The sequence below is a fragment of the Odocoileus virginianus genome, chromosome 17 (assembly GCF_023699985.2).
Source record: "Odocoileus virginianus isolate 20LAN1187 ecotype Illinois chromosome 17, Ovbor_1.2, whole genome shotgun sequence".
NCBI lineage: Eukaryota > Metazoa > Chordata > Mammalia > Artiodactyla > Cervidae > Odocoileus > Odocoileus virginianus.
The window spans coordinates 18,358,573-18,368,488 of NC_069690.1; positions in this window are offsets into that span (position 1 = coordinate 18,358,573).

A 9,916-nucleotide genomic window follows, 5' to 3' on the forward strand; every position below is an offset into this window, starting at 1 on the left:
GGGTTTCAGCCCCCCCATAATTTCTATTAAGCCATTCTAAAGATCCCTTCCATAAACACACAATCCATAAAAAGCAGTATGATTGCTGCCTTTGGGCAGCATCAGACTATCTTTTAGCTGCTCCCCTTCCAACCAGACTGCTATGCCAAGCCCCTTCCATCAGGCGACTGTTGAGAACACACAGCCACCATCCCCTGTAGCAGCCACCACCTGGCTGAGAAATCCCATTCAATCGGCAAAACTTGACTGAGTGTTGGAGTCATACAAACCCAGCATCAATCCTGGTTCTACCATTAGTGTCTGTGAGAGCCTGGGCCAGTCCTTCTCTCCCCTGAGCTCATCAGGGAGTCCTTCTCTCCCTCCTCATCAGTCAATGGAAACATGAATACTTCCTCTCGTGGTGGCTGCCAGAATTCGAGATAACATACACCAAGCACCTACCTCCATATCAAGTACCCACGAAACACATGCAGAAAGGGTAGATAATGAGTAACTATGAGAAACGTTCTAGAGATGGTAGAATTCTTAGGGAGAGATCGGAGCTGCCTGTGGACAGAGGTCAAGAAAGATTTTGTAGAGGAGCCTTGCAAGAAGGGTAAGGAGTCTGGCAGATGGACTGAGGGGAGGGCAGAGAAGGCAGGGTGACAGAAGCAAAGCTGGGACTGGCGCCCAAACCACAGGGCCCAGCGGGGCAGGTGACAGGATGCAGCTGCTGCGGAGCAGGAGTGGGGAGCGGGGCTTGGGAGAGGGGGCCAGAGCCAGGAAGAAGCTAGATCAGAAGGGCCGTTTAGGGTCATTGTTAAGTTGTAGGGCACATGGTTTGGCCCACAATATAGTGAGATTCTTGTCAGCAATGGCCATGTCAGAATACATTAATTACACTAGCAACTGGATAACGAGAATTGAATGTCATATATTATAACCCCCCAAAATATAAGGGTCTCTGAGCTGATGGAAATCTGTTAACCCTTCCAAGTCGCACCAGGGTCTGCTGAGAGGCTGGTCCAGGAAGGATCTCTTGGCAAAAGCGGGAGATGGAAGAGAACACGGAGAGAACATCCAAGACCAAATCCTTGAGGGTCAAGAGAAGAGGAAGCAAGATATAAATCTTAAGCCCAGGGATAAAGGAACTCAAAGATACAGGGCTGAAATGATGTGACCTGGGAGGTAGGATGAAAGACATGTGAATTAAGAGCACTGGCTTTGAATTCAATCCCAGCCCTACAGTCCACTTGCTGTGTGACGCTGAGCAAGTTGTTTTACTTCTCTGGGCCTTAATTCTTTCATCTGCAAAGTGAGGCTAATAATAGTTATGTACCTTTCAGAGAAAATTGAAGCAAGGCACTTATAACTTTACTGCCTAGCAGCTAGTAAGTATTAAAAATATAATAATTCATAAAAGTGATTCCAGGATATCCTCTTCCCCTCTCTTTTTTCCCCCTCTACCATCTTGCCCTCTGTCTTCTTTTCTTTTCCTTGCAAAACCTAAAAGGAGGGTATTTTCAAGAATCCCTGTCTTCAGCAATGTTTTGCCTTTCTTCGTTTTGTTCCTGAGGACAGAGAATAAGTTGGGAAATCACCCTCCCTTGATCACGGAGGAAGCTGTGACATAAAGGACTCCAAATCCTATTAATGATGGTTGGGCCATTTAAAGAAAAACCAGGCAGTGAAATTGACTTCTGGGGGCAAGTACAGGTCTATGAATTTCAGCACATGTACAGATTCATGTGACCACACTACAACAGGACACAGAACAGCCTTTTCACCCCCAAATCTTCCTCACACTACCTTGATAGATACACGCTCCCACCACCAAACCTCTGCTAACCACTGATCTGTCATCAATTATCGTGGTTTTGTCTTTCTGAGACTGTCATATAAGTGGAATCATAACCTGTGTAAGCTTGGTTACATGTAAACTATGCTTCTCTTATTGTCTTAATGCCATTGAGATTTATTCAAGTTGGTTTATGTATCAATAGTTAGTTCCTTTTGATTGCTGAGTAGTATTCCATGTTTGGACCCTTTCAAGAGAATACACAAGCATCCTTGGTGCTATTTCTTTTGTGAAGGTTGCCTTAGTGAAATTCAAAGCAATTGGTTCCAAGTAACAAATGATGTATTTTTAACTTCTTCAGCCATGCACTCAGTTAACTAATTTTTCCCTAAGAGAAAGTGACCCTCCCCTCAAAAAAAAACATATAACCTAATGTATGTGCTTCCCCTGTTGGGAGATAATCATTGAGAGAGGGCTATATGTAGGCATCACTGGCATCCCGCCTCACATGGTCCTCCTGCCTCCAGCCAGGTTCCAGGCTGCCCACATGCTCTCACAGGCAACCATACCGTGGATCTTGTGTGACAGCTTCCAAAGCCACTCTGTGCCTACCTCAAGTGGCCTTGGTTTCAGCTGATGCCCCACCACTGCTCCCCATGAAGAGGACCGGCTGTGTCTCTGGGGTTTTCTCCTGCCATGTTCACATCACCCTCCTTAACTTCACTCCTGTGAGCCCATTCACATCTGCAGCCACTCATTTCTTCCTCCCATCATTATCCCATTGCTCTCACAGAGAGAAGGCCCTCTCCTGACCAGAGGGGGTTTTTTACCCCAGCTTTATTGAGATGTAACTGACACATGATGACCTTGTGTAACAGTTTAAGGTGTACAGTGTGTGGACTTGATGCACTTATACGTTGCAAAATGATTACTGCCATTGATGATTAACAACTCCATCACCTCATAAAATCACCACTTCTTTTTTTAGGTCGAGAACATTTAAGATATATTCTCCTTGAAACTTTCAAGTTTATAATAAGATATTACTAGCTGTAATCACCATGCTATACACTAGACCCCACAGGACTTTTTTTTTTTTAATTTTTTATTAGTTGGAGGCTAATTACTTTACAATATTGTAGTGGTTTTTGTCATACATTGACATGAATCAGCCATGGATATACATGTATTCCCCATCCCGGTCCCCCCTCCCACCTCCCTCTCCACCCGATCCCTCTGGGTCTTCCCAGTGCACCAGGTCTGAGCACTTGTCTCATGCACCCAACCTGGGCTGGTGATCTGTTTCACCCTAGATAATATACATGTTTCGATGCTGTTCTCTTGAAACATCCCACCCTCGCCTTCTCCCACAGAGTCCAAAGTCTGTTCTATACATCCCCACAGGACATATTTATCTTATAATTGAAACTTTGTAACGTTTATCCCCCCTTTTATCCCACACCCCAGCCCCTGGTAACCACCACTCTACTATCTTTATGAATTCAGCTTTTTTAGATTCCTCAGGTTAAGTGATATCATATATAGTTATTTGTCCTTCTCTGTCTTAGTTCACTTAGCATAATGCCCTCAAGGTCCACACATGCTGTTGCAAATGGCAGGATTTCTTTCTTTCCCATGGCTGAATAATATTCCATTGTATATTTATATACGTCACGTCTTCTTTATCTATTCATCCATTGACAAGACACTTCAGTCAATTCCATATCTTGCCTATTGCGAATAATGCTGCAGTGAACAAGAGAGTACAGATATCTCTGCCATATTCTGATTTCAGTTCCTTTGGATACATACCCAGAAGCGGGGTTGCTGGATCACATGATAGCTCTATTTTTAATTTTTTAAAAAAGCCAAAAAAAAAAAAAAGAAAAAGACGTAGAGTCTAGTTCCTCTTTCCTTGAATCAGGGCTAGCCTGTGACTTGCTCTAACCATCAGAATGGTGTCACTCCAGTGACATCAGAAGTGTCACTCCAGTCCAGACTTTGAGGACATGAAAAAAGTGACATTCTCATGTTCTCTGAGGAAGGCAGCCACCACACAGTAAAGAAATGCATGATCTTCTGAATGACATTTCATGTGGAGAGAGAGAAGCAACCCTGGAAGACCAGGATGCCAGATATGTAAGTGAAATCTTCCCAAAGCTTTCAGCTCAGCCCAGCCACCATCTGAACACAGCACAGAGTGACCCAGCTGCCATTACTTGCCACCACCCAACCAAGCCCTGCCTGGATTCCTGACAGACAGAATAATGAGAAATAATAAGTCATTGCCATTCTGAGTCACTAAATTTTGACGCAACTTGTTACCCAGCAATAGATAAGAAAAACATGGAAAGATAATCCTTCAGGTTTTCAAGAGGTGGCTTTGCCCTTTTCCTTGCTTCAGCATCTCAGCCCACAGCCAGACCTGTGTTTCAACTTGTCTTCATGCTTCCCAGAAGGGCTTGAGGATCTTCGTGCAAACAGAAGCCTTGGTCACTTCTGAAATATGCCTTGACATGCCAGCCCCCACATGTGACAGGAAAAGATGACTCCTTCTCTGTCCTCAGATTTCTTTTCTGTTATGAGAGAAGTTTTTAGGAAGTTAAAATGAGTTTGCTTTCCCTAATCAGTGAAATAATGTATGTGTGTGCTAAGTTGCTTCAGTTGTGTCTGACTCTGTGACCCTAGTTCACCAGGCTCCTCTGTCCATGGGATTCTCCAGGCAAGAATACTGGAGTGAGCTGCCATGCCCTTCTCCAGGGGATCTTCTCAACCCAGGGATCGAACCCGTGTCTCTTACATCTTCTGCATTGGCGGGCAGGTTCTTCACCACTAGTGCCACCTGGGAAGCCCAGGAAATAATGTACAGTGAGAAATCAAATTGGCGCCAGACAACCTCCAGAGCAAAGAGCCCCCATGCAATTAACAATCACAGCAGCTACATTTATTGTTAGCCGTGTACCAGGCTCCAGGTTAAGAATGTTAGACGCAGTATCTCACTGAATCCTCAGAACAACATCGGGAGAAAGCTATTACTTTTGTCTCCATTATACAAATGAGAAAAGTGTGGCTGAGTAACACTGAGTGACTTTCCCAAAGTCACATAGCTATTAGTCCATCTTTTAACAAGATCAGACGTCTTCTGGGCTGTGGTAGCCATATACACATCACAGATACCTCAGGTCAGTTCTTTCAGGCACAGAAGATGCCAAGGACAAGACCTCAGCACTCCCCGATCTTTTTCATTCCCTGGCATATGTAGAAAGGGACACTGTAAGTATGGCATGGTGGGATAACGGGTTGAGGTTGCTTCAAGTAGAGGTGACAAGCCTAGGGCATTCCAGCTGGGAAACTCAGTTAAACTTTTTGTAATCCAAAGTCATTTCATTTCCTCAAAAGTCTTTGTGTATCTCTTAGACTTCTGAGAGGGGATGAGAATTTTTTATAAAGTTTTTAAATATAACAATGTAGATAGGTTATCACCTCAGAGCCTTTGGAAGAGTAACCTTCAGTCTCTAGAAAGGGCCCAACTGGAAGACGTTGAGTTCTTGAGATGTGACCCTGGACAGATGTCTTAGCCTCTGTAAGCTTGTTTCTCTCTGAAGAAAGGGGAGAACCATTTCACAGGATTATAAACTGAGCACAGTTGAATGCAGAAAGCATGAGGACTGGCCCTTGTTCCCAGCAGAAAAATTCAGCTTTGGACACCAGTGGAAAGAGAAAACAATTGTTTCCTTCAAAAGGAGCTCATCAAGGAGGGTCGGTTCAGTTCAGTCACTCAGTCGTGTCCGACTCTTTGCGACCCCATGAACCGCAGCACGCCAGGCCTCCCTGTCCATCAACAACTCCAGGAGTCCACCCAAACACATGTCCATTGAGTCGGTGATGTCATCCAGCCATCTCATCCTCTGTCGTCCCCTTCTCCTCCTGCTCCCAATCCCTCCCAGCATCAGGGTCTTTTCCATTGAGTCAACTCTTCACATAAGGTGGCCAAAGTATTGGAGTTTCAGCTTCAACATCAGTCCTTCCAATGAACACCCAGGATTCCAGGATCTCCTGGAACCTCTTCTCCAACACCACAGTTCAAAAGCATCAATTTTTCAGCACTCGGCTTTCTTCACAGTCCAACTCTCACATCCATACCTGACCACTGGAAAAACCGTAGCCTTGACCAGAAACACCTTTGTTGGCAAAGTGATGTCTCTGCTTTTTAATATGCTGTCTAGTTTGGTCATGACTTCCCTTCCAAGGAGTAAGTGTCTTTTAATTTCATGGCTGCAATCACCATCTGCAGTGATTTTGGAGCCCAGAAAAATAAAGGCAGCCACTGTTTCCACTGTTTCCCCATCTATTTCCCATGAAGTGATAGGACCAGATGCCATGATCTTGTTTTCTGAATGTTAAGTTTTAAGCCAATTTTTTCACTCTCCTCTTTCACTTTCATCAAGAGGCTTTTTAATTCTTCTTCACTTTCTGCTGTAAGGGTGGTGTCATCTGCATATCTGAGGTTATTGATATCTCTCCCAGCAATCTTGATTCCAGCTTGTGCTTCTTCTAGCCCAGCATTTCTCATGATGTACTCTGCATATAAGTTAAATAAGCAGGGTGACAATATACAGCCGTGACACACTCCTTCTCCTATTTGGAACCAGTCTGTTGTTCCATGTCCAGTTCTAACTTGCTTCCTGACCTGCATACAGGTTTCTCAAGAGGCAGGTCAGGTGGTCTGGTATTCCCATCTCTTTCAGCATTTTCCAGTTTATTGTGATCCACACAGTCGAAGGCTTTGGCATAGTCAATAAAACAGAAATAGATGTTTTTCTGGAACTCTCTTGCTTTTTCGATGATCCAGCAGATGTTGGCAATTTGATCTCTGGTTCCTCTGCCTTTTCTAAAACCAGCTTGAACATCTGGAAGTTCACGGTTCACTTCATTGCTGAAGACTGGCTTGGAGAATTTTAAGCATTACTTTACTAGTGTAAGGTATCAAGGAGGGTATCGTCTAGAAATTAATGATACACTGGGTGGTACCTTCCAGATGCACTGGGATTTATTCAGTTTTCTCCTGGCATCTAATTTCGTTTTCTTTTTAGTTTTATTGAGATGTAATTCACATACCACACAATTCACTCATTCAAAGTACACAATTCAGTGGTTTCTGACATACAGAGTTATACAATCATGATCTAATTTTAAAATATTTCCATTACTCCATAAAGAAACCCCGTACCAATTAGCAGCCACTCTTGCTCCTCCCAACAGCCACGTCCCAAGCCTCTAAGTTAATCTACTTTATGTCTCCACAGATTTGCCTATTATGGACTTTTCACATAAATGGAATCATATAACTTTGCATTTTGTGACTAGCTTCTTTCATTTAGCATAGTGGTAGCAAGGTTCACCTATGTTGCAGGGTGTATCCGGGCTTCATTCCTTTTTATTACTATTGTATGACTATACTACATTTTTTTATCTATTCATCAGTTGATGTATATTTGGGTTGTTTGCTTTTCTTTTTGCTATTATGAATAAAACCATGAACATTCACGTACAAGTGTTTTGTGTGGATATATATCATATGGGAAAAGAAATGTGTCAAGGCTGTATATTGTCACCCTGCTTATTTAACTTACATGCAGAGTACATCATGAGAAATACTGGGCTGGAATAAGCACAAACTGGAATCAAGATTGCCGGGAGAAATATCAATAACCTCAGAAATGCAGATGACACCACCCTTATGGCAGAGAGTGAAGAGGAACTGAAAAGCCCCTCTTGATGAAAGTGAAAGAGGAGAGTGAAAAAATTGGCTTAAAGCTTAACATTCAGAAAACTAAGATCATGGCATCTGGTCCCATCACCTCATGGGAAATAGATGGGGAGACAGTAGAAACAGTGTCAGACTTTATTTTTGGGGGCTGCACAATCACAGCGGATGGTGATTGCAGCCATGAAATTAAAAGACACTTACTCCTTGGAAGGAAAGTTATGACCCACCTACACAGCATATTAAAAAGCAGAGACATCACTTTGCCAACAAAGGTCTTTCTGGTCAAGGCTACGGTTTTTCCAGTGGTCAGGTATAGATGTGAGAGTTGGACTGTGAAGAAAGCCGAGTGCTGAAAAATTGATGCTTTTGAACTGTGGTGTTGGAGAAGACTCTTGAGAGTCCCTTGGACTGCAAGGAGATCCAACCAGTCCATCCTAAAAGGAGATCAGTCCTGGGTGTTCATTGGAAGGACTGATGTTGAAGCTGAAACCCCAATACTTTGGCTACCTGATGTGAAGAGTTGACTCAATGGAAAAGACCCTGATGCTGGAAGGGATTGGGGGCAGGAGGAGAAGGGGACGACAGAGGATGAGATGGCTGGATGGCATCACCGACTCGATGGGCATGAGTTTGAGTAAACTCCGAGAGTTGGTGACGGACAGGGAGGCCTGGCGTGCTGCGATACATGGGGTCGCAAAGAGTCGGACACGACTGAGCTGAACTGATGTCATTTCCCTTGGGTATATACACAGGAGTAGAATCACTGAGTCATATGATAACTCCACGTTTAACATACTGGAAAACTTCTGAACTGTTTTCCAAAACAGCTGCAATGTTTGACATACCCACCAGCAGTATATCAAAGTTCCAAGCTCCTCAAGCAGTGGTTTCTAACACAGCCAATTATTTACAGGGGCCCAGACCAGAAAGATGAAATCAACAGCATAGCTAAGATGAAGAAACAGATGATAATGTTTATTTACATACATGCCTAAAGGTTGGAGGTTGAGCCTTGAAAGACAGGTTGCCCCCTTGGCAAATCTTATCACTTCAATTCAAGAATTTTAAAGATTCAGGGTAACAGGAAGGTGCAAATGTCAGAAAAACATATTTTCAAAGTGATTAACCATTTCTAAGCCAGAAAATGTTACATGTGTTTGTAAATGTGGGCTAATGTCTACAAACAGGAAACTTATAGGGGAAAAAACTTATTTAGTTTGATTAAAAACTAGATTCCTGTGGATAGTCACAGGTGCCCAAAATGAAATCTCTGCATACGTCTCCAGAAACCATACAGATCAATAAGGAGAAATTAAACCACCCATAACCCAACCTTGACAGAATGAGATGGAACTTTTGATATATAAAAGGTGCTCAAAGTTTGTTAAACCAATGAATTAAGTAAGTAAGAAAATGTGATTGGGATCCAGATTAAGGCCCTAAACAAGGCGATCAGGTTTTTCAGGGATTCCAAGAAGCTGCCCCCGGGGCTCACCTTAGAAAACATAAGAAAAATTATTCTAAAAGTGGTTATTGGGTTAACATTTGCTTGCTGTGTTTTTGCTCTTAATGTGCTAAGGTTGTGTTATGGAAACCATTGTTAATATAGTTATAGATCTAGAAAAATAAGAGCTTAGCCCTAGTGTGGTACCAATGAGACAGTTGTTAATTGTCACCCAGGAGTGCTAGGCAGAGGCTGCCTCACCAAAGTTGCAGAGTCAGTGTCGGGTAAACGTCTTAGATAAACTCAACTGACAACTTCTGCAGAAGAATTAATTTTTATGTTAACAAGGTTATACTTCTGTTGTGACATGCTGTACTGTTGCCCTGTGAGACTGTAACTTTTCTGTTAAGATCACCACAGAAACAGAAAATAGGTTTACATTCACCTGACTTCCATAAAATGTTAACAGGCCCCAAGGCAAGAAGATAATGTACAAGACCCTCATAAATAAAGAAGTATGCAGAAAACACCCTGGTTTCATGAAGGACAGGCTGATGTAATATTAAACTATCCTTCCCTCAGAAATGTACTAACTTAGGGTATAAAAGCTATGGTAAAAAATAAAGCATGGCCAGACCCTGCCAGACTGCTGCACCCGCCGTCTGGTCACTCTCTCTCTCTTTCTCCCTCGCAGACTCGGCCGTATCAAGGCTGGTCTCACGTGTCCTCTCTCTCTCTCGCCAATGCCGTTCATCCCGAGGGTATCCCCTGGATCCTGCCGAGGCTGGACCCCAGCACAACAGTACCCACCGGCACCCGGTAAGGAAATTATAGCTTCCCTGGTGACTCAGATGGTAAACAATCCACCTGCAATGCGGGAGGCCTGGGCTGGATCCCTGGGTTGGGAAGATCCCCTGGAGAAGGG